Genomic DNA, 24,491 nt, shown 5'->3' with positions numbered 1-24,491 from the left:
CTAGGGACTGTGGAGAAAGATGACGCTGTAGATCATGGCTAGACACCAATGGCCTCGTCATTACAGAGAAAGTCTGGACAAGACTGGAATCCTGATGAACCTTCCTCGCCCTGTGCCCAACAGACCTGGTGTTGGTTGCAGGGAGTTGCAACAAACAGACCACGCTGCATCCTGTTCAGGGAAAATCTCAAATCAGGAGGCAAGATCCTTGAAGTCCCTGGGAGCAGCCCATTCACAGTAACACACAATGGGCCCTGAATCAATGAGTCAAATTAAGCCGGGCCAGTCTGACATTAACTGCCAATCAAATGACTAGGTGGTCATGCTCGGTGACCATGACCCAGAGTCCCCTCTCACCAAGTCCCAGTGTCCCTCACACGTGGGGGAACCAGCCATGGACTGGTGAGAGGATCCAGTGCAAACATCACTAATAAATTTATTGCTGCCAGCCAGAGCTTTGGGTAGAGCAACAAAGTGTGTGCATGTTTGTATGTATATGTATGCATGCTTATGTGCATGGTTATATGCCTGTGTGGCTATGTGTGTATGTGTCTCTATGTGTGTGTTGGTGTGTGTTTGAGGAGAGCAGGGTTGCTAGTTGGTGCCCCACAAGTCCTGCCGTGAGTACTGGGGACAGAAAGGAGGAGACCTAGGGGCAGAGGTTGATCCTGTTCCAGGTCAGCACAGGGGGACATACTAGGACTGTGGCATGGAGCACACAAGGGCTGTCAGAAATTTTCAGGAATTGTAGGAATCTCCCACAATTCATTTCTCTCAGAAGGGTCATTACCTAATGGAGAAAAGCCAACATGACCAAGGCTGGTCAGGCTCACAATTCTGGGATCCTACCTCTGACTGCCACCTCCCCAAAACCTCACCTCTCACCTCACCTCTGCTCTTCTGTTCCCTGTCCTCTCCTTGTCCCCCTCACCCTTCCCAGACCCCATTCCTCCCCACAGCATTTCTGATTCCCACCCTCATTCTGTTCATCCTCTTCCATTTCCTCCCCAGACCCCGGGCTCTGCACCTGGGGGCACTGGGCAAGCATGTGCCTGTGACGATGAGGACAGTCTCCATGAGGACAATCACCAGACCAATGGCCAGACCCAGGGCACAGACCAGGGTCTCTGCAGTGTCTAGCAGCAGGATGGGCACTTGGGGCTCTGGGAAAGAAAAGAAGATCAGAGATGCAGCAGAGAGATTCTAGGGTAAAGGAAACAGGTACTAAGAGGAGTGGACTGGGGAGGGTCCCACACCCCAGTGCCAGAGGAGTGGCTGTCCAGGCTCCAGTGCCCCCAGGGGAGTTGCAGACATCATCCACTGAGGGCAGGAAGGTCAGGTACTAGAACATGGGGAACAAGTACTCGGGCTCTGGGCCACCCCATCGGTAAGTGTTGGACCATTGTGCAGCCAGGTGGTGTTGACCACAGTGGGGAAGATGTTGTTCACGATGCAGATGAGGGCACTGGGCTGGCCCAGCATTATGTGAGACTCAGGGAGCAAAGTCACCCTTTTGGAGGCACGAGGAGAAACGAGGCCTTGAATCCCAAAGGATCATCCCTGCAGCTGGGCCTTATTAGAACTGGGATTGAGGGACATGTCCTTCTATGTAGCCATCTGTGGGCAGGCAGCTGCTGCGACAGCAGTGGGGTGGAGGCAGAGGAGGAGAGACTGAGGAGGGCAGTGGGGGCACCAGCAGCTCCTGCATCTGACAGGCCCCTAAAGGGAAGTCCAGGTGGGAAGGCTCCTTCCTCCAGAAGGAAGGGCAGCTGAGTGGCGGGAGAGATCTAGAGCCTCCTGGGAGAGGAAGGGGCTCAGCACCACAGGCACAGACTCTGGGAGCCCAGTGCCAGCTCGGATGGGGGCCTGTGAGGTGGGAGGAGGCGGTTCTGGGCTTCCCTTGCCTGGCGGAGGAGGGGGCATCTGAGGAAGGGCCTGGGACTGCTGGTGGCTCTGGTGCAGTTTGTGTGTTCCAACAAGACGTCCAGATGGGCTCTTGCAGGGTAAACAGGGGCAGTCTGGCTCTCTCACCCAGATGTTGGGGCAACTAGGGGAAGCATTTTCCCATAAACTTGAGAATGGACTTGATAAGCAGTGTTCTCATAGCCTGGAGTGGGCTCACATGTATAGTAATAAGCTCTGTTGCATAATTCTGTTGGCCCCTGCCAGCTATGTCTCTAATCTAGTATATAAGGGGGTAGAGATTCCCCACTGGGTACCATGCTGGGGAGCCATTCTGGGGGACAGGTGACATGTAGAGACATGCAGAGACACACAGGGGGACATGCAGCTTGCATGGATCACCCATCCTTGAGTAAAGGCATAGCAAGCATCTCTAAGGACTGCTGGAACCTCCAGTGAATCTGTCTGTCCTTGACAGGCTGCAAGACGGCTTTGACAGCCACAATGCTGGCCAGCCCCTTCTGCGGGTCAAAGTGGGTAAAGTCACCAAACTCAGGCAGGCACCAGACAGCCTCCGTCCTCTTCAGCTCTACAGAGAACAGCTGCACCCCCTGAGGCCCTGTAGGACTGGTAGAAGGCTAATGCATAGGAACCCATGTGGTCAGCTGAGTTTGGTGAGTTCAGGTCAGGGAGAGAGAAGAAAATGTATCCATCTCATCCATGACATGTGCTATGTTCAGTCTCTGAGCCTGAGCCCCACCTGGGTTCTCAGGGGACAAGCCCTATTCTGACCTGAGCTGGTCCTTGGAAACTGGAAGGGTTGCTGGGGTGGAAGAGAGAGGATGGAGGGAAATGGGCACGTGCCCAACACCCTGGCCAGCACAGAGACACAGGTGCGGCCTGGCTCACCAGGCTGGGAAGAGGAGGGGCTGCCTAGCAGCATGCTCGTGATCCCTGAGGTTAAGTCCTGGCTGTGACCCTCTGCTCTCACTGTGCTATCAGGTCCTCTGTGTGGGATGAGGGTGCGTGGGCGTGGGGTGGGCAGGTGAGCAAGGACAGGAGCACAGGTGGCACTTCTGGCACAGAGATGTGGTGTGGACGGGTGAGAGGGGAAAAGGCAGTGGTGACAGGGGTAAGATTTGTGACACAGAAACCAAAGACGAGGACAAGGCAGCCCAAGGGGTGGCTGAGAGCACTGGAAAAGGGGTCAGAAATTCAAGGTTCACGTCCGACTCTCCCATCTCAGAGCATCGTGACTGAACAAGTCTCTTCCCATAACTGAAGTCAGTTTCTGGAAATCACGGGTTAGATTTTAATTGGTAAGATTCCTTTTTTCTCTTATTGTTTCCTTTATTATGTTGCAATATCTGCTTAATTTTATTTTTAAAAATTTAACATTATTTTTATATTAGTTTCAAGTGTACAGAGTAGCAGTTAGACAATCATACACTTTTCAAAGTGTCCCCTCTGGTGTTTCAAGCGCCCACCTGGCACCATACAGAATTATTACAAATTGTCGACTATATTCCCTGTGCTGTACGTTACATTCCCAGGACTGTTTTGTAACTACTGTGTGTACTTCTTAATCCCTTCACCTTTTTCACCCAGCCCCGACTCTCCTCTGCTCCAGCAACCATCAGCCTGTTCTCTGTATCTGCTAAGGTTCCTGTAGCATTCTGGGAAATGGTTTGTTCAGGAGTCACTGAGGGACTGCCGTGTGCCCAGCACGATGCCGAGGAAACACAGACAAACCAGCTGTGGACCCCACACACGGGGCTCACGTCTGGAGCAGGATGAAGACAGACAAACAGGTGACCAGGGACGAGGTGGTAAATACTGCAGTAGAACTGGACTGGAAAGGGCGCACTCCAAGCCAGGAAGTGGGGGAGGAATCAGAGTGCTGGGAGGCAGAGGATGGAGGTTTGGGAGGAACTGGGGAGGCACCTGAACCTGAAAAAGTCTGAGCCAGACCCTGGCTGGCTGGACTGAGCTGCACCTGCACTTCAGGTTCAGAGGGACGTGAGAGGTGAGAGGGACTGGGGATCTCTTGGGAGGGAAGTTCCCATGAGCCACAGAGGGGGAGGAACCATTCATGCTCTGTGCTGTCTCTCACATGAGCTGACACCCCAAGTCTCCTCACCCAGGGGCCCTCAGCTCTCACCACTGATGGGCCCAGCTTCCTGGGGACCCAGGAGGGACATCAAGGTGTAGAGTCCCAGGACCAGCCCCCACTGAGGACCACTGCCCTCTGGTGCTTTAACCAAACAAATCTCTGTGGGTGTGGGGGTAGAGGAACAAGGCAGAGGTAAAGAAGAAGAAAACAGACTCTAGACTGGGGGAGACCCCTGCTGTATTCAGCCAATCAGAGAAATCCTCTGTGTTAATGTGGCTATTGCTGGGCAAAGAAGTGAAGAGCCTGGGTGAGAAAACAGAAGAATTCACTGGGTCCTTGTGCACCAGGGAGGCTTGGTCCACAGGAACGTCAAAAGCACATTTCTGTTTGGGGGACACAGAGGGGTTTCGGTCAAAAGTTAGTACATTCTCCGAGAAGGACTCAGGGAGAGCAGGCCATCAGAGCAGCACGCAGCTGAGCTGGGACAAACCCTCCCTCAGAGCTGATCCGTAGTATACAGAGTCACACTCTCCCTTGGGAGTTTCTGCACACGAGTTTGGGGTTAAAATGTAAGTTTTACTTACAAACTTGAAAATGGAATTGATGAATATTCAGTAGAAGGAAAATACTGAAAGCCTATGAATTACTTAAGAAAAATATTACTTTATTTCATTTTGTGAGACAAACAATGTGCTAACTGTGGGAGATGCTTAGTCTCAGGAAGGGTGTGAGGAGCTTCAGTGGACTGTTCAGAGGGCAGAGGGTGCTGTGTGACCTCTGTTTGTTCCCATGGGCTCCTGGACACCCTTCTCCAGGCTGCCTGGGGCTGACCCGAATCCTCACACTCGCCTTGGCTTCTGGCTGGGCTCAACTCATGGGAGGCATTGGCAGAATGCCAATGTTCATTGTCTGAATGTCCAATATAAAAAATATCACCCTGGGTGGTGTGTCTCAGTGGATTGAGTGCCTGCCTGTGAACCAAAGGGTCGCTGGTTCAATTCCCAGTCAGGGCACATGCCTGGGTTGTGAGCCAGGTCCCCAGTGCAAGAGGAAACCACACATTGATGTTTCTTCCTCCCCTTTCTCCCTCCCTTCCCCTATATCTAAAAATAAACAAATAAAAGCTTTTTAAAAAAGCATCCCTATCAAGCTCACTGTCCTTCCAGGTAAAGAGGAATCTAACTAAATGTCTGCAGACATTTGTCAGAGATCATGAAATAATGGTTTTCAACCTGGAAGGGATCTAAGGACCCATCTGAGTCTGTGGTTCCAAACCCAGCTGCACGAGAGAGTCACCTGGGGAGTTTGCTAACAACACAGACTCCTGGGCTCCATCCTGCCCTGAGTTAAAGTAGCCTCTCCAAGGGCAGGGACAGGGGAACAGTGTGCTTAGTATGCTTGCTCCCTAGGTGACTCTTGGGCTGACTTCTGGGAAAAAAAATCTCTGATGTGCTTTCCTTGATGACTAAGGGGCCCTCCACTGAGTGGAGCAGATCATGGCTTCTGACTTCAAATCAACCAAATCACAACTAGCAACAGACATGGGTGGCAACTAACCTTAGTGTATGGGGGCTAACCTTAGTTCTTTCTGTTTGCTTCCCCCAGGCAAGCACATAGTGGGTGCTCAATAGCTATTTGCTCATGAACCAGGGGTTCTATCCTGCTTGGGTCCCTCACCATCAGACAGTGACCTGCCCATGTGTGAGGGGGTTGAGAAAAGGTAGTTTAGTCTTGTGTTCAGGAAAATGTAATGACTTTGTGACCACGTGGTGGTCTTTGTCCATCCCAACTGTATTTATTGTGATTATTGGTGTATTTGGACTCATTTCTAATACCTGATTTATTTCAATATTGTTTTTTTAAGTTTCCTTGTGTAGTCTTCACCATTTTTTAAAATATGTTCTCTATACCTTCTCTGCCTTTCCTCTAACTGGATAAGAATCTTAGCATGCTTTAAATTCATTTATATGCTTCCTCTTTCCTCACCATGGTGTCTGATCTATTTTCAATACCTTTTGGTACCTCTGAACATTTTTCTCTTATTGGAATACTTTCTCCAAAAATGTTTTAAATGAAGGTATTTGTGTGGCAAATCATTTTAAGCTTTGCTTGCTTGAGAAAAATTTTATCATACCATCACTTTTAAATAAAGTTTAGCTGTGCATTAAATGATAAGTTTGAAGTTTTTTCTCTATATCTTAAATATTAATATTATCATTCAAATGTCAATTTGCATGCAGTGTTACAGTTAGGAAATCTGATGTCACTCTTTCCCTTTGGAATATTTTAAATTTTCTCATTGTCTTTGATATTATGTTTCATTGTATCTAAAATGGATTTTTCCTTCCCTTCCTATATGACGTTATGGATCCCCCTATCTTTTAATTCTAGAAATTCACCTCTTTCATCCACTATTTTTATTTTTTCTCTGTGAAATTCATATTTCCACATTCGGATATCTCCTCCCTCTCTTTTGAATTTTCTACTCTATATTTCATTTCTTTTTTATCATTTTTTTTCAATTACAGGTGACATACAGTATTATATGAATTTCAGGTGTTCAACATGGTGATAGACATTTACATACTTTAAGAAGCAACCAACTCCAATGAGTCCGGGGGCCACCTGCCACCACACACTGTTACAACATTACTGACTGTATTCCCCGTGCTGGACTTTACATCCTGTGACTCTTCCGCAACTGCCAATTCCTACTTCTCCATCCCTTCCCCTTTTTCACCCGGTCCCCCAACCTCCCTCCCATCTGGCAACCGCCATTCTGTTCTCTGTGTCTATGAGGGTTTTCTGTTTCATTGATGTTTTGGCGGCAGTCAGTTGTGACTGTCATGCTCTCCTCCTTCTCACTCCAGAAGGGATTTCAGCCTTGATTTTCTCTGTAACCCTCAACAGCGGTACGACAGTCAGGGTCTGGCACTGTTTCCTGCAGCGTGGGGCAGGCAATGATTGTCCAAGGTCATCACCAGGGAGAGGCAAGAGCGGACACCTCTGACAGGTCTCCTCACAGTACAGCCAACAGCCCACCAGCTTGTTCAAAACAGTCTTCATTCTCACAAGGGATCCCCACTGCTTTCCCTCTGTGGTTTCCCAGGGCTCATTTTAATGGGTGGGAACCAACAACACATGCTAATTTATCCTGGCAGGAAGCAGGTGTCTCTATTAGTTTTATGTAATATTTATATATGAACAACATTTTCTCCAAGATAATCTTCCCTCTTCCCAAATGCTAGGACTGTATTAAATAAATGTTTGTCAAGTTAACAAATAGATGTCAACAATGACAGTAAATATAGTGAATACCAGTAGTTCTAGGGAGAGACATCCCAATACTGGGAAGAAATACCAGAAATAGACACAGACTCATCAGAAAATCTGAGGAAACTGTCTACTCTTTGACTATGACAAATTCAGTTACTCTATGTGCTCCAGAACAATGACTTTGAGAAGATGGTAGTTGTATCTATTTTGTTCTCTGGCCTAATAAGTTGAGGTAGGTGTTAGGAGATACTATTCATTAAATACACATTTATGAAACACCTGCTGTGTCCAGGGCACTGAGCCCAGCAGGGAAACAGAGAAGAGCAGGACAGGGCCCCTCCTTCTGGTACTGTGTCATCCAAAACAGTCACCACCTGCCACACGTGGCTGTGGAGCACTTGCAATACGGCCGGCTGGAATTGGGATATACTGTAAATATAAAGCAACTGGATTTCTAAGGCCTAGTTAAAACATATATTATTTGTATGATACTACATATTATATTATATTATATTATATTATATTATATTATATTATATTCAGATGCTCTTTGATGTATAATAGGGTGACATCCTGATAAACTCATGGTAAGTTGAAAATATCATACTTCAAAAATACCTTTAGGCCCTGGCTCGGTGGCTCAGTTGGTTGGAGTGTCATCCCATGAAAGGTTGTGGGTCCAATTCCCAGTCAGGGTACATCCCTGGGTTGTGAGTTTGGCCCTTGGTAGCGACGTATACAGCAGGCAACTAATAGATGTTTCTCTCTTATATCAATCTTTTTTTGCATTCTAAAAGCAATGAAAAAAAATATCCTTGGGTAAAAATGTCCTCTAGTGAGAATAAAAAACATGCATTTAGGGCTTTTCAGGAGGGCAGTGGAGTAGGTGAATATTGCATTCACCTCCTCCCAGGACCAAACTGGAAATAGAAGTAAATTGGGGAACAATCACCCTGAATAGGCAACTAAAAACTAGCTGGAAAGGAGTCTTATAACCAAGAATTTGCGGAAGAAGCCATGTCAAGACTGCACCTGCATAGCAGCTTGCATGACATGGTTGGGGTTGATCCCCACAGTCAGCCAGCCTGAGGGTCAACCCCATACCTGAATAGGCCAACAGCAATCAAGATGCAATTACAGGAGGTTCCACTTAACCCACACAAGGGACTTTCCTAGAGAACCCAGTTCAGGAGATCAAGGAGACTGCACCATTGGATCTCACAGGACACCTACAACATAAAGCCAACCCACAAAGACTAGGAGTTATAGCAGATCTGTCTAATACATAGAAACAAATACAAGGAGACAGCCAAAACAGGGAGGCAAATAAATAGGCCCCAAATAAAGAACAGGAGGAATCCCCAGATTAAGAGATAAATGACATGGAAGCAAGCAATCTAAGCTAATTAGATAGATATCGAGTTCAAAATAATGTTTGTAAGGATGCCCAAGGAACTGAGTGAGAACTACATCAGCATGAAAAAGGACATACAAACCATGAAAAAGAACCAGTCAGAAATGAAGAATACCATTCCTGACATCAAGAATACACTAGAAGGAATAAACAGTAGTTTGGATGAAGCAGAGGATGAAATCAATGAATTGGAAGACAAGGTAGAAAAAACACTGTCTCAGAGCAGCAAAGTAAGTAACTAAGTAAATAAATAAATAAAAAGAATGAAGATATTTTAAGGAAATTTTGTGACAACATGAAGTGTAACAACATCTGCATCATAGGAGACAGGTACCCAAAGGAGAAGAGAGAGAGAAAGGGATCAAAAACCTATTTGAAGAAATATTGCCCGATAACTTCCCTAACTTGATGAAGGAAAAAGACACACAAGTCCAAGAAACACAGAGAAACCCAAACAAGGAAAACTGAGATAGGCCCACACCAGGACACATTATAATCAAAATGGGAAAGGTTAAAGACAAAGAGAACATCCTAAAAACAGTGAGAGAATAACAGACAATTACCTACAAGGAAGCTCCCAAAAGACTGTCAGCTGATCTCTAAACAGAAATATTTCAAGCCACAAGGGACTGGCATGAAATATTGAAACTGTTGAAAAAGCAAGGACCTACAATCAAGGCTACTTTACCCAGCAAGGCTATCATTTAAAATTGAAGGAGAAATGAAGCTTCCCAGACAAAGAAAAGCTAAAGGTGTTTGTTACCACCAAACCAACACTACAAAAAAAAAATATTGAAGGGCCTGCTTTAAGAATCAAAAGAAAGGGAAAAATACAGAAAAGGGAACAGAATTAAAAGAATAAAATTGCAATAAATATGTACCTATCAATAATCACTTTAAATGTAAATGCCTTAAATGCTGCAATAAAAAGACACCAGGTAGCTGAATGGATAAGAAAGCAGGACACACATATATGCTGTGTACAAGAAACCCATTTCAGAATGGAAGATACACACAGACTAAAAGTAAAGGGATGGAAAAGTATATTTCATGCAAATGGAAATGAAAAAAAAAACTAGGGTAGCAATACTTATATCTGACAAAATAGAATTCAAACCAAAGGCTGCAGTAAGAGACACAGAGGGACACACATAATGGTAAAAAGAGCAGTCCAACAGAGGAGCACCTGAATATGTAAAGCAAGTCTTGCATGGCATAAATAATACAGTCACAGTGGGTATTTTAACACTCATTGATGTCAATGGATAGGTTTTCCAGACAGAAAATCAACAAGGAAATGGTGGCTTTAAATGACACACTGGATCACATGGATTTAATTGATATCTTCAGAGCATTTCACCTTAAAGCAGCAAAGTATACATTCTTTTAAGCACATATGAAGCATTTTCTAGGATAGACCACATGTTGGTACACAAGACAAGTCTCATTTTTTTAGAGAAGATTAAAATCATATTAAGTAACTTCTCTGACGATAATGGTATGGAAGTAGAAATAAATGACAGGAAAAAAACTGAAAAGCACACAAAGTCCTAGATGGTAAAAACATATTACAAAACAATAAATGAGTTAACAATAAGATCAAGGAAGAAATCAGGTTATGGTTAAACAAATGAAACCGGGACTGACTGAGGGAGTTGGGGGGCAGGGGAAGGGTGGTGAGCAGGGCAGGAAAGATCAACGGGGGAAAAACTAGGACAGCTGTAATTGAACAACAATAAAAAAAGAAGTAGCACTTTGAGAATATATTACACTAAAAAAAATAAAAAGAAAATAGGAACAAAACAACCAAAATCTATGGGACCCAGCAATAGTATTCCTAAGAGGGAAATCCATAGTATTTCAGGCCTAACTTGGGAAACAAGAGAAAACTCAAATGAACAATATAACTTTACACTTAAAGAATCTGGAAAAACCTACAACAAAGCCAAAAGTGCGTAGAAGGAAGGAAATTATAAAGATCAGAGCAGAAATACATGGAATAGAGTCTTAAAAAATCAATACACAAGATCAATTAAACTGAGAGCTGGTTCTTTGAAAATATAAACAAGATTGACAAGCCTTTAACCAGACTCATCAAGAAAAAAGGAGACAGGGCCAAAAATAAATACATCAGAAATGAAATAGAAGAAGTAACAACTGACACCAAAGAAATACAAACAATTGTAAATAAATGCTATGAGCAAGTATATGCCAACAAATTGATCATCTGGGAGAAATGAAACATAAAATTCCTAGAAACATACAATCTTTCAAACTGAGTCAGGAACAATCAGAGAATCTGAATGGACAAATTGAACTAGTGAAATTGAAGTAACAATAAAACAAAAACTTCCAACAAATAAAAGTTCTGGACTGAATGGCTTCACCAAACATTCAAAGAAGAAATAACACCCAAACTTCTTAAAACTATTCTCAAAAAGTCAAGAGGAGGGAAAACTCCTAAGCTCATTTTATGAAGCAGCATTATCTTAATTCCAACATCAGATAAAGACACTACAAAGAAAGGATATTATAAGCCAATATCCCTGATGAACATAGGTGCTAAAATCCTCAACAAGATATTAGCAAACCAGATCAGCAACACATTCAAAAGATCACACACCATGCTCAAGTGGGCTTTATTCCAGGGATGTAAGGTGGTTACAATGTCCACAAATCAATAAATGTGATGCACCATATAAACAAAATGAAGGATAAAAACCATATGATCATATCAGTAGATGAAGAAAAAGCATTTGATAAAACCCAACAGTGATTTATGATAAAAGGTCTCAACAAAGTGGGAATAGAGGAAACACATCTCAATGTAATAAAGGCCATATATGACAAACCTACAGCTGACATCATACTCAATGAGCAAAAGCTAAAACTGTGTCCCTTAAGATCAGGAACAAGACAAGGATGTCTGTTTTCACCACTCTTATTCAACATAGTACTGGAAGGCTTATAGCCACAGCAATTAGACAAGAAGAAGAAATAAAAGGCATTCAAATTGGAGTGGAGGAAGTAACACTGTAATTATTATTATTTGCAGTTCATTATTCGCAGATGACATGATATTGTATACAAAAAACCCTAAAGACTCTACCAAAAAGCTACTACAGCTAATAAATGAATTCAGCAAAGTATATTAATATTCATAAATCAGTGGCATTTCTATATACCAATAATGAACTATCAGAAAGGGAAATGAGAAAATGATCTCATTTACTCTTGCACCAATAAAAATAAACTACCTAGAAATACATTTAACCAAAGAGGTAAAAGACCTGTACTTGGAAAACCTTAGGACACTGAAGAAAGAAACTGAGGAAGATGCAAACAAGTGGAAGTCCATAGCGTGCTCATGGGCTGGAAGAATTAACATCATTAAAATGTCTACACTCCCCAAAGTAATCTATACATTTAATGCCACTTCAGTTAAAATACCAGTGGCATGTTTCACAGATCTAGAACAAATATTCCTAATATGTATATAGAACTAGAAGAAAACAAACCCACATAGCCTCATCTTGAGAAAGAAAAGTCAAGTTGCAGGAATCACAATACCTGATATCAAACTATATTACAAGGCCACTGTAATCAAACAACCTTGTACTAGCTTAAGAACAGGCCTAAAAATCAATGGAACAGAAAAGAGAACCCAGAAATCAACCAATGCCTGTGTGGTCAATTAATATTTGACAAAGAGAGCAAGAGCATACAATGAAGTAAAGACAGTCTCTTTAATAAATGGTGTTGGGCAAATTAAATAGGTACATGCAAAAAAAATGAAATTAGACCACCAACTTACACCATATGCATGAATAAATTCAAAATGGATAAAAGACTTAAATGTAGGTAACAAAACCATAAAAATCCTAGAAAAAATAAACATGGGCAGTAAAATCTCAGATATCTATTGTGACAATATTGTTGATGATATGTGTGTCTCCTAGGGGAAGGGAAATACAAGAAAAAACACCTAAAAATAAAAAATATGACTTCACCAAAGTAAAAAACTTATTCACAGCAAAAGAAACCATCAACAGAATGAAAAGGGAACCCACTGTATGGGAGAACACATTTGCCAGTGAAGCATTTGATAAGAGATTAGTTTTCAAAATATATAAAGAACTTATACATTCAACACCCAGAAGACTAACAATCCAATTAAAAAATGGGCAAAGGACCTGAATAGACACTTCTCCAAAGAGGACATACAGATGGGCAACAGACATATGAAAAAGTTCTCAATGTCACTAATCAGCAGAGAGATGCAAATTAAAACCACTATGAGATATAACCTCACACCTACCAGAAAGGCTAGCATCAATAAATCAACAAAAACAAGTGCTGATAAGGATGTGAAGAAAGGGAACCTTAGTGCACTGTTGGTTGGAAATGCATACTGGTGCAGCTGCATTCTGACCAGTATGGAGTTTCCTCAAACAGTATGGAAAACAGTATGTAGTTTCCTCAAAAATTTAAAAATGAAACTGCCTTATGATGCTGTGATCCCACTTCTGGGAATATATCCTAAGAATTTGGAAACACCAATTTTAAAGAATATATGCACCTCTGCGCTCATAGCGGTGTGCTTTCCTGATGTGGACTCTGGCCAGCAGGGTCCGTGTGTTGTGGATGTGATGAACAAATCCACACAGACTGCAGAAGTCCTGTGGAGAAAAAGGGACAGCATGGCCACTCTCTGAGAGAGAGAGTGCCTCAACCCTTGCCTGGACAGGCTTTTATTGTTTTCCAGTAGCATTTCATCCAAGAAGGTTCTCATTCATTATACTTAGGTTTACTGTAAGTGATTACTTCTTACAGATAGTGAAGAAAAAAATGTTGCAAATGCAAAGGAACAATAAAAGTGATTGATCTGGTTACATTCTGTACTTGGGATGGCTTTGCACAGAATTTAGGGAGTTACTTCAGAGATATACATTAAATATCTGCAGTTTTAACTCAGGGTGAGGGAATTTTAGCAAAAGCAAGCCTTAAAGCAGCCTAGGTACAATGCCAACCTGGTTCCTCATGGGAAAGCTGATCTGCATGCCTGGGTCCTGTGTGCCACCTCACACCTGATTGGTTTTTCAGTTTGGTGCTGGGCTACATTCGCCATTGCCATGCTGATCAGTTCCCTATACTTTCCAACAGCCAAAATGTGGAAACAGCCCTAGTGCCTGTAAGCAGAGGAGTGGATAAAAAAACACAAACAAACAGTGGTACATTTACACAATGGAATACTATTCATCATAAAAAAGAAGGAAACCTAACATTTTGCAACAGCATGGATGAACCTGGAGAGTATTATGCTAAGTGAATAAGCTGGTCAGAGGAAGATAAACACCATATGACCTCACTTATGTGTGGAATATAATGAACACAATAAACTAATGAACAAAACAGAAGCAGAGGCAGGGACACATGGAACAGACTGACAGCTGTCTCTGGAGAGGTTGGAGGGGGACTGGGTGAATGAAGGTGAGGAGATTAACTGAAGAACAAGTATGTATAACTCATAGTCACAGACAACAGTGTGATGATAGTAAGAGGGAAGCAGGGGGCAGGGGCTGGGTGAAGGTGGGCAAAATGGTGGGGGGATGGGGGCATCTGTGATAGTGTTAACACTAAAAATAAAGAAAAAATGCATTACATACACTTAACATACCCAACACCATAACTGAGCCTAGACTACTTTAAAAAATTTTTTTTGAAATAAGTTCATGTCTTTTTTGGGAAAGACCAAGTTCCTGTTTCTCAACACCCACACCAAAACTTGTTTTTTCTTCTTTGGAAGTAGTCATGGCAATGGGTGTGAGGAAGTACCTCCTGGTCATTTTGATGCTGAGCATCTGTTCCAGTACTTATTATTCATGTATCTTCTTTGCAGAAATGATCATTCAAGTCCTTAGTTTCATCATTTAATTGGTTTTTGTTATTGTTGTGAGTTGTAGGAGTTCCGTGTACATTCTGGATATTAATCCCCTTTAATGTATTATTTTAAAATACTTTTCTCATTTGGTGAGTTGACTTTTTACTCTATTGATGGTATCCTTTGATAAACAAAAGTTTTTAAAAGTTTTAATGAAATCCAATTCTTCTCCACTTCTGTTTTACCTGTGCATTGGTTTTATATCCAAAACAATCATTGCCAAATTCAATATTATGCATTTTCCCTATGTATTCTCTTAAGCGTATTATAGTTTTCATTCTTACATTTACATCTTTGAGTTAATTGTTATGCATGATGTTAGGTAAGTAAGGGTCCAACTTCATTCTTTTACATCTGGATACCCAGTTTTCTCAGCACCTTTTGTTGAAATAAAAATTGTCCTTCTGCCACTAAATTGTCTTGAGCTCATATTGGAAATCATCCGACCGCACAGGCAAGAGCTCGTTTCCGGCCCCTTCACGGCCCTGGTCTGTGTGCGGGTCCTGACGCCAGCGCCGCGCTTCTGCAGGGAACGTTCAGTGAGGAAGTGTGATGCCTCTGACTCTTTTCAGCTTTTCCTCTTTTTCAAGATTGTTTGAGCAATTCAGGGTTCTTTGTGATTCCACATGAATTTTAGGATGGATATTTTTATTTCTGAAAAAAGCATCATTAGAATTTTGATAGAGATTGCACTGACTCTGTAAATTACTCTGTGTAGTATTGACATTTTAATAACATTAAGTCTCCCAGTCCATGAACATGTGTATTTATTTATGCCTTTTTTAATTTCTGTCAGCAACGTTTTGTAGTTTCCAGTACACACAGCATTCACCTCCTTGGTTAAGTTAATCCTTAAGTGTTTTATGTTTTTTGATACTATCATGTATGAACTGTTCATTTAATATCTTTTTTGGATTGTTTATTATGAATGTTTAGAAACACAGCTGATTTGTGTGTATTGATTGTGTATCTGGCTACTCTGCTGAATTCATTTATTCATTCTAACATTTTTTGGAAAATATTTATAGTTTTCTGCTGACAAGACTGTGTCACATGTGAACAGAGATCATTTTACTTTTTCATTCACAGTTTAGATGACTTTTGTTTCTTTTTCTTGTCTAATTGCTCTGGCTAGAATTTCTAATACTATTTTGAATAGAAATGGCAAAAGCAGGTATCCTCATCCTCCTGAAATGACAGGGAAAGCTCTGTCTTTCATTACTAAGTATGATGTCAGCTGTGGATTTTTCATATATGTCTTTTATTATGTTAAAATAGTTTTCTTCTACTCCTACTTTCTTTAGCGTTTTTTTAAATCACAAAAGTGTTGTATTTTGTCACCTACTTTTTCTGCATCTATGGAGATGATAATTTGGGTTTTTTCTTTTATTCTGTTAATGTGGTATTTAACTTTGATCAGTTTTTGGTATATATAATACTTCTAACATGCTGCTGGATTCAGTTTGCTAATATTTTGTTGGGTTTTGCACCAATGCTTATAAGGGATATTGATCTCATTCTTGCAGTGTCTTTGTCTGGGTTTGGTATTGGGGTAATGTTAGCTTCATAGAATGAGTTAAAATGTGTTCTCTATTCTTCAGTTCTTTGCAAAAATATTGAAGAGAATTGGTATTAGTTCTTTAATACCAAGTAGAATTCATCAGCAAAGACATCAGGTCCAGAGTTTTTCTTCATCAGGAGGTTTTGGATTCTTGATTCACTCTTCTTACTAGTTACACATCTACTGAGACTTTCTATTTCTTGTTGATACAGTCCTGATAGCTTTTGCATTTTTAGGAATTTGTCCATTCCATCAAGGTAGCTGAGTTGTTGGTTATGTCAGTATTCACAGGATTCTCTTTTACTTCTGTGGAATCAGTAGTGGTGTCCCCTCCTCACTTCTGATTTTAGTAATTTGATCTACTCTTGTTTTCCTTATCAAGCTACACAATGGTTTCTCAATGTTGTTAAACTTTCCAAAGAACCAGTGTTTGGTTTTGTTTCTTTTCAATGTTGTTTTTCTATTCTCTGGTTTATTTATCTTTTTTCTAATTTTTACTATTTCCTTTCCTCTACTGGCTTTGGGTTTACTTCTCCTTTTGCTAGTTCCCGAACTTGCAAAGTAAATGATTGATCTGAGGTCTTTCTTTTTTAAAAAAATAAGCATTTACAGCTATAAATTTTCCCCTTAGCAGAGCTTTCCCATTAGAATGTCAGGGTCAACTGAGATTTGTAGCAAGAATGAGACAAGAATGTGTAGGGACAAAGAAGGCCAAGGGCGGAGTGACTGAGGGGAAGACCTCCTCTCTGTGCCGCCTCCCTGTGGCTGATTCAATGTGAGGGCTCCAGGGTCCTGTGTTTATTGCTCAGAAGGCTCCTTAACGTCCTAGTTCAGATTTACACCCAACACATGAGAGGAAGGGCTATAAACTAGGTGTTCTTAGTTTTTCACCAACTTCTACCTTTCCTTTCATGGATCATTCCTCTTTTAGATCCTCCACACCTTCATCTAGGATACACCTGGGAGAGACTGTCTTCATCTTGCTGCCTCAATTCCAAGGGTGAGAGTGTCTGAGTCTCCTGAGGACAGCCCTTCAAAGCCCAAGACCCCACTCCTATCCTGCTGGGACCACGTGCTGAGCTGGGAGGGAGACCTTGCTGCTGTTAGTCACACACAGGGGTTGGGAACTAACCAGCAGGGCAGCTCAGCTGTGCAGCCTGTGCCTTCAGAAGCCCAGGAACCAGGGAGGGTCAGGCTGGGAAAAGAGGAAGCTGGAGCAGTGCTGGGTGATACTGAATAATGTCCAGCAGGGGGCGAGGGGAGGCAGTGACAAGATCCCATAAGAAAAGCTGTTCTAAGCCCTGGCTGGCTTAGCTCATTGGATTGAGTCCCATGTTCGATTCCCAGCCAGGGTACATGCCTGGGTTGCAGGCCATAACCCCCAGCAACTGCTCTCTCTCTCTCTCTCCCTCTCTTCCCTCTCTAAAAATAAATAAATAAGATCTTTAATAAAAAAAAAAAAGCTGTTCTGTGGGACAATGGACAGGGGTGGCAGCGGTCAAGGAATCCCAGACAGTGAGCAAAGGGAGCAAGGGGAAACACAGAGCAAAGGCTGTGTGTGATGGATGGAGGGGCAGCGGGAGCACTGAGATTTGTGGGAATGAGATGAGAATGTGCAAGTGTGTGGGAGGGTGAGGGCAGGTTGCCAGAGCTTCCTTCACAGAACGAATTGCCCCAACCGGCCCAGCATCAATGAGGTCCCAAGGGAAGGCAATGAGGGATTTGGAGGGATGTGGGGTAGGGGTGGGGAGAAAATACAGACAACTGTAATTGAACAATAAAATAATTTTAAAAATAAATTTAAATAAAATGAAAGCTACTATTTCAAAACCTAAAAAAAAAAAAAAGAAAGAGACAGAGTCAAAGCAGGGTCAGGTGGAGTCCCTTCTCTGAGATGCAGAGAAGGGAACTGTTTATTGGTGAAGTCAGGCTGTATATATTGAGTCAGCTTTGAAGCAGAGCGTGAGGAAGATAAACCACAAGGCTAGGTACATTGTATTTTTTAAGAACATTTGCTGTTCCCTCTTGGTACAGTGATATAGCAAACAGCCAAGTGATTCTTTCCTTACACCAATCTATCAGGCAGTCTTCCGTGGCCTAGGGCAGCTGTGCTGAACCTGAGGCCTGCTTCCAACTCCCTTGGCACATAGTATCCTGCTTGGCTCTCCATGCAAGTGTTCCACATGAACCTGCTGGTGGAGGAGCTAGAAACATGGGAGGATGTGGGAGGAGTGGGAAGGGTGATGCTACCATTCCTCTCCATGTTACAGGGTGAAGCCAAGAGAGTCGCCCCAAACAGAGATTTAGAATGGGGTCCAGAACCCAAGGTCTCCAGGAAATATTAGGATGTCCTCACCTCTACCCCCACAGGTGTGAGTTGGAGGAAGGGACACATGGAGCAGGAACATGCACAGTTGTTTTGTACAGCCACAGCTTTGCCTCTAACCTCTGGAGTGGTCATTTAACACATCTATAACCTTTAACTGGTTGCACAGATATGTTAAATATCTGTGGCCATGCTTGGAGCCAGGGAGATGGAAGTCACTTGCACCCAAGATGTAACTGGGGGGCAGCTCCCCCTGGTTACAGTGCCTGCGTGAGAGCTTGGAGAAGATTGGCTCCACACCATGGGGACACACCTGCCTAGATTCATGATGGCAGCCCAATAAACTTGGAATAATACAGGAATGCTGACAGGTGAAACTGATTGTGGGAGGAGTTGGAAATGGGGGTACACAGGAAGGTTGGCACCGGAATTTAAACCCAGACTCAGCAGGCGTGAAAGTGAGAACAACGCGGTTTTGCTAGGGTGGAGACCCCTGCAGCCATGTGAGAGAGAAGCACGTGGTTTTGGTGAGAATGGGGACCCCCACCGCTTTGGGGAGAGTGGGAACCTTGCAGCTTTTAGGTGCTCATTTTGGCCACATGGCTTAAGAAATAAGAGAGACTTTGCCTGGAAGAAAAGGGGTGCAAGGACCTTTGTTTGTGGGCCATGAGAAAATGCCACATGGCTTTGGATTAGCTGGAGATCCTGACAGTGACACAGCTGATGGTCCCAGGAGCCTGAATCACTGAAGGAGGTCTCTTTTCCTGAGATATGGTACCCCAGTTTAGGGCAGAGGGAGAAGGAAGGACTGTGTGTGTCTGTGGGTGTCCTAAAGGACCTTTTAAAGGATATTTTAATGAAGACATTAGGTCACTACTTTAAGTCTGAATAGCTAAAATAAACATTTCCTTTCCTTTTCACAAATCTCTGGTATTGAGAGACATCTTTCTTCTGGCGGAGGACAAACGAACCTAGAGGGGGGTCCTTTCTGTAATAGTATATCATATTCCCCTTGGCCCTGTTCTGTAACATCCATCCCATCCAGCTGTACCCCCAGCCTGAAAGAGGGCAGAAGGGAAAAGGCCTGAGGTGGCGGGGATTAGGCATAAGGATGGGGGCAACCCTAGGGAGCAGGAGGTGAGAAAGCAGACAGGCTTGAAGAAACCAGACTCATGGAAGTGACATCCTTTTAGCTCTGACTCTTTAAATGACCTTCCCTGACTGGGCTCCCCCTTCCCCACACTCACTGCATTCAGCCACACTCCCAAGTCCTCCCTGTCACACCAGCCAGTTGCAGAAGATGATTGTGGACTTAAGTTTTTGTGTACCTACTCTTTTGTCCTCCTTATCTCCTTAGTAAATAAAACCACTAGGGAAAATAAAAGGTGGGAAGATTTAGCCAGCAAACAGCCAACAAATACTTTTCAACCTTTAAGGTCTGCTCCAAATGGCACCTTCTCTCCATATTTTCCCAAAGCCCACAGGCTGCACTGGCCCATCTCCCCCAGGAGTTCCTTTAATCTGTGCACATATGAAACTGATCACACACGGGAGGGGGAAGGGAGATGACACATCTCCCTTTTTAATGAGATAAGAGAGATGGCTATTTAAAATACACATTTTATAAACACCTTAGAGATTCCTCTTATGTTCCAAGCACATAGTTCATTTTATGTGTTGATTCATTCACTTACTAATGCACAAACATTTACTAAGCACTACATTAGACACTCAGTACAAACAGAAGACAGTAGGTATTTGCCTTGAGAAGTTTACTTGGAGAGGATAAAACAAACAAAATACCCTCACCACCCTGATTCCCAGATGGGACCAAGAACAGAGTGGCCCCCAGGGACTCAGACGGAGGGAACAGCCATGTGCCAGGTCACTGTCACCTCTGTGCAGACACACACCCACCAGAGCACTGCTGGCGGCTCTCCCTGCCAGGAGCAGCATGTAGAGGCTGCCACATTTTTGTATTAAAATTACATCATTAATGCCTCTAGGGACCCAGCGTCCATCCCCATAGGTCTCTGGAGGTTGTGATGGTTTTCACTGATCAGGGCACATTCCACACCTTCTGAGTCAGGTGTCTCCACAGCCCTGCTTGAAAAGTGAGGAGATGCATTAACTTGCCAGCTAGGAAGCTTTCTTACACCAAGCTTTAAGAAAGCTTCAAGACACTTATGTCCACATTTCTAGCAATGCAGCACAACCAAATGGAAGTATATTCAAGAGGTAATATTGGCATAGAAGAGAGACATGTGGAAAAGCAAAAGAAATAGGAGGAAGCTTCATGGAAGAGGTGACATGTGAACCCAGACTGTCCCCAGGACGACAGTGGAAGGAAGGGAGTCAGAGAGAACCGCACCCTCCATTTCCCAGCTCCTCTCTCCCAGCTGGGCCTCTGCTCAGGCCTCTCCCCGGGTGAGAGTCTGCTCCTCCCTGAGACCCCAGAGAAACCCCCCTCCTGGGAAGACTCCATGCTCTCTCCTCAGTTCCACCGCCCCTCTCTGAAGGTCACTGAGCCACCCCTTGGCATTGACTCACAATTTATATCTTTATGAATGTGTCTGTGTGTGTTTATTTACTTACTAATTTCTTTTCCTTGTGAAGGGTCTTTCTATTATTATTCAATGCTAGAAAGGACTTCAATGAAATCCTCGCCATTCACAGGTGGGAACACGGAGACCTGGAGAGTTTCTGTGACCTGCCTGTGGTCCCCTGACTCACTGGTAGAGGAGACAGTGTTTAGAAATCCCGCCCCGAGGTGGGAGCTTGAGGGAGGAGAGCCAGAACCGCACGCACTGAATGTAGCGCGCACACCGCTCACTGAATGCGAGACAGAGACACAGCGCAGCTGGACAGACTCAGAGCAGGGCTGACAGGTCCGGGCACTAGGACCGCGGGGCGCCGGGTCGGCGCTCTCAGGCCCGGGCCGGGGTGCCCAGGGTTTGAGTTCCAGGGAAGAGCGAGCAGGAGCCCGGGAGGGCCAGGAGGACTCGGGGACCCTCAACATTGCTCTGCTCAGTCCGGGGGCCGCTTGGGGACCTGGGCAGGTGTGCGGGCTGTGACATCCACCCCCGGGAGTAGTGTCCGTGCTGGGACTGAGACATGGGGGACAGCGGTGACCGCGCTGGGACGGTCCATGGCCGAGGACCGGAAAGGACAGACGCGGGTCCGGGGTTGGCACGGGCCTCGGGGACAAGGGTGCAGACACAACCGCGAGCTGAACCGAGGCTGAGTCCCGAAGCACCCAGGTGAGGGCTGTGGGGTGCGGTGGAGGGGAGGGCGGATGGAGGACGGCGGATCAGCCCAGACAACAGGGGCAGCTGGCCACAGCCTGTCACATGGGGCACAAAGGAGTATTTGGGGCTGGGACTGAAGGGGGAGGGAGCTAGTCCGAGGACCAGATTGGGGCTGAGCATGAAATGAAGTGAGATTGTCAGGAGTCTGTCAGCTCTGGTAACTGGCTGGATGTGGGGGTGAGGGAAAGAGGAGACGGGGTAACTTCCAGGTGTGTGCTGGGGGAGACAGGGCTGGTGGTGGTGCCTCTGCAGCCGGTGCTGAAGAGAAGACACACGGGGTGGGGGGGTGGGGGGGGGGGGGGGGGTGGGGGGGGGGCAGTTGGGTTTCAGACGCTTGAGGGACACCAGTGCACTGTCTGATGCGCAGTCACAGTGAAGGCTGTGGGGCTGAGGAGAAGGTTCTGGACTAGATGAGATCATCCAGGGAAAGAGATCCAATGAGAAGAGAGCAAAGGACTGACTCCTAGGAATGTGAATAACTGTGATTGACTAAAAGAAGGTTCCAGAAAGTGAAGAGAATCTGGGCAGAGAAGTGGCATAGGAGCTGAGGCTGAGAGAGTGACCTAAGACAGTGGACGGTGGTGCCAGTGACTTAGGAGAGTGAAGTACAGACAAGTTGAAATGTGGGTTTGGAAACCTGGGAGACCTTGGGGAGAGCAGGTTGGCTGCAGCAGGTCCAGCAGGAGCCACACTGCTGTAGGCTGAGAAGCAGGGTGGGGGTGGGGCATGAGATCCCTGGGGGCTGAGATGGCATTTTGTTTGTCCTGGGTGCCATCGCTAGAACAGAGCAGCGTTGGAGCTGGACTGTGCTGTTCTTTCAGGAAGTCGGGGTGTAACGGGAAGGAGAGAGGTGAGGTGTGTGCAGAACCCAGAGGAGGCTCAAGGCTTCTTCCTGTCACCTGGTGCCTGGAGACCTGGTGCACCAACCTGAGGAAGTCCCATGGAGGGTGGAGAAGACAGGACCCTATCACAGAGACAAGGGAAAGGGTGAAGGGTGGGAGAGACAGAGGCTGTGGGAGGTCCAGCTTTTGTTTCCTCTTTTCCCTGGAAATTGAACAAATTGTTTAGGAATTAGAGTGACGTGAGTTTAGGCAAGTTGCTAAGGTGAGAGAAATGCCCAAGACCAGAAGTAGGAATGGGGACTGTGGAGGGCCTTTCCAGGATGCTGCAGAGCCGCAGACCTTTGCTGTGACCCCACCCTCTCCAGCAGCAGTCAGCTGCCAGACTGCAGGGGGCCCCGGGGGCCAGCCGGAGGGGTTCGGGTTTGTCCTCCAGGACAGCAGGTCCCAACCAGCTCTGCTCAGCCCGGCCTCCTGCGGGTCTTCTCCAAAGCACAGATTCCCCCAGAGCCACTGCCCAGAGGCTCGAATCCAGTGGGTGGTGAGGTCTGGAAACCTGTATTTTCAATGAGCTCTCTGGTGATTCCATGTGTTTGCAGACCCTGGAGATTTCTTTTTCTTCATTGAGGTATATTTGACAAAGAGGAATCAAATGTATTTAAGCTATATACAGTGATCCCTCACGTATCGTGGGAGTTAAGTTCCAGAGACCCCCGCGATAGGTGAAAATCTGAGAAGTAGCAGTGTTACATTTATTTTATTATTTACATGTATTTTAAGACTTTATAAACCCTTCCCACACTCCTATAAACTTTTCCCACTCTCTTATTAACCTTTCCCACACTCTTAAAACACTTCATATGCTCTTAAACACTTTTCTACACTCTTAATCCTAAGTAATTTTAACAACATATAAAATCTATATGGGTACTCACCAGTGAAGTATACTACAACTTGAATGATGAAGATCATGAATTATGTAGCTGTGCAGTACTGATGGTGATGAAGGTGATGACAATGAGATGAATGTATTGCAAAGCCAAGAAGAGCATTACAGCTCTTCTGAAGGCACTACTTCATCAGGCACTTCATCAGGTGGTGCAGAATCTTCGCCCTGGGCCATAACTTCTATTTCTGCTAAAAGCATAGGCGTAACTGATCTCTTCTTCCGAGTGATGAACATAGTTATGGGGAGTTGCTGGCACTGCTTTCTATCTGCAGAGACAGATTCTCCATGCAGAGAAACGCTCTTGAGTCCAAAGCATCTCTGAAATTTGTCAAACCAGCCCTTGCTGGCCCTGAATAGGGTTGCTCTGGTGGGAGAAGCACTCAACGGTCCTGCTTCTTTGTCGTCATCCTCGTCTTCATCCTCATCACCATCATGAATGTCCATGCTTTCGAAAAACTATCATAAAGTTTCTTGGCCTTCGTCCAGATGCTGTTGGTATCCAGCAAGATATTCTTCTTCCTGCAGTCATTTATCCACAGGGCCAATGCAGACTCCATCCTCACAATGGCCTTATTGCGGACACTGACCACCCTCTTTGCAGTCTTGTTAAAAGTCACTGTTGCTGTGGACCTAGTATTCTTCTCATCTTTCTTTATGTAGTGATCAGTAGATTCATTGATCCCATAATGGTGGCCTATGGCCATGTAGCTTTTGCCTTCCTTTAACATGCTGAGAAGTTCCACCTTTTCTTTGATGGTAAGCATATTCCTCTGGTGCTTGGATTCACTGCCAGAAGCCTTAGAAGGTGTAGAACATTTGGGTGGCATCATAGGGCTTGAAATAAATTCAAACTTTTAAAAAA

At 44.5% G+C, this 24,491-nt stretch overlaps 1 pseudogene; it reads right to left on the bottom strand.

The window, feature by feature from the left end:
* On the bottom strand, positions 1 to 24,073 carry LOC123825911 (annotated as a pseudogene).
* Positions 24,074 to 24,491: the final 418 nt, after the last annotated feature.

Source organism: Phyllostomus hastatus, unplaced genomic scaffold, assembly GCF_019186645.2.
Source record: "Phyllostomus hastatus isolate PE091 unplaced genomic scaffold, TTU_PhHast_1.1 phas_contig_716, whole genome shotgun sequence".
NCBI lineage: Eukaryota > Metazoa > Chordata > Mammalia > Chiroptera > Phyllostomidae > Phyllostomus > Phyllostomus hastatus.
The sequence above is the reverse complement of the archived record's forward strand: the minus strand, read 5'-3'. Positions and strand labels throughout refer to the sequence as shown.